This window comes from Octodon degus, unplaced genomic scaffold, assembly GCF_000260255.1.
Source record: "Octodon degus isolate 3935 unplaced genomic scaffold, OctDeg1.0 scaffold00168, whole genome shotgun sequence".
Classification (NCBI taxonomy): Eukaryota; Metazoa; Chordata; class Mammalia; order Rodentia; family Octodontidae; genus Octodon; species Octodon degus.
The window spans coordinates 1,603,923-1,605,250 of record NW_004524744.1 but is presented as its reverse complement, the minus strand read 5'-3'; the positions used below and the strand labels follow the sequence as shown (position 1 = coordinate 1,605,250).

Below are 1,328 nucleotides of genomic sequence, written 5' to 3'. Positions count from 1 at the left end.
CTGACAACAGCTTCACTTACTCAACAAGGGTGATGTGACAGTACAGTGAATGGTGTCAGACAAGGGTTCAACGTGTTTGAAGTGATGGGGATGGAAGGCCACGTCTGTCACCGTGAAAAGTGGTGAATGTGGTCTGGACGGGACCTGCACAGAGAAGGCCACGTTCCTATGAGCCCTGGGAGTCTGATTTGTTGGGTCCTGCTGTCTCCTCAGGACAGAATGGGGACGGGGAATGGAATGTGTCTTCTATTGGGGGGCTCAGGTGTTGGGAAGACGCTGCTGGAGAAATGCTCACAGAATATCCTTCCGTGTCCTGCAGTGTACAAGGAAACCCTGGGCTGGGAGGGGATTCCTGGGGGTCACCCAGAGCCAGAATTCAGTCTTGTGCCACTTTTAGATCCTTGATCCACCTATACAACTATGTTCCCGGGATGGCAAGGGAGACCTGGGGGACTCTCCCCCTAAGCGACCCAGGGTGGGCATCAACATCACTGACCATCCGGTAACTCGGGGAATGCATGGGCCCCATCTGATCCATTTACTATGGAAACTGCCAATCAGTTCTGTTCATGATGGATGCCTCTAATCCCACCCAGCTCTCTGCCTCCTGTGTGCAACTCTTGGTTCTCCTTTCTGCAGAACAACGCGCAACTGTATCAGTCCTGATTCTTTTCAATAAAATTGACCTACCCTGCTACATGACCACAGAGGAGATTCAGTCATTAATCAGACTTCTGGACACCATTGCTTGTGCTAAGCAGAACATCACCATAGCAGAAATCAGTGCCTTTGTGGCTTGGCCAGGGTACTGCGCTGGCTCCAGGACCAGCAGCTGACAAGTGGAGAAGTGTGGCTGGCCTACTGGATGGCCGGGAGGTAGAAGATGGCATTGCTTGACTCCTGATGATTTTTTTCTGAGAGGGGAATAACAACCCAACATAGCTGTAGCTGATAGGGCTCCTTGTTAAGCTGCATCAGGGGTTACACAGAGATACCTAGAGCACAGATCGTGCTGACACTTGGCCTCTGAAGAAAAAAACTGTTCCCAGGGCTAAGAGGGAAGGACAGACCTGAAGATGGCTGGGTATCCTGTCATCCTGTCGTGGTGCCACTGGGACTCCCAAGAAACACCTTCTTGGACGTGCTATGCTAATCATCATGTGTCATTCCTCAGTTATAGGCTATCTCTCAGTCCTTGTCCCATTGGTAAGCCAGGAGCAGGAAGGTGTGATCACAGGTGATATTATATGACAAAAGAGAAATATTAAGATAGTTTTTAAATCAAAGTTTTGCCAGGGATATAGCTCAACAGCACAAGTGCCTGCCTG

The 1,328-nt window shown here is 50.1% G+C and overlaps 1 pseudogene; it reads left to right on the top strand.

The window, feature by feature from the left end:
* The first annotated feature begins 237 nt into the window (after positions 1–237).
* LOC101581366 lies at positions 238–880 on the top strand (annotated as a pseudogene).
* The last annotated feature ends 448 nt before the right edge of the window (positions 881–1,328 follow it).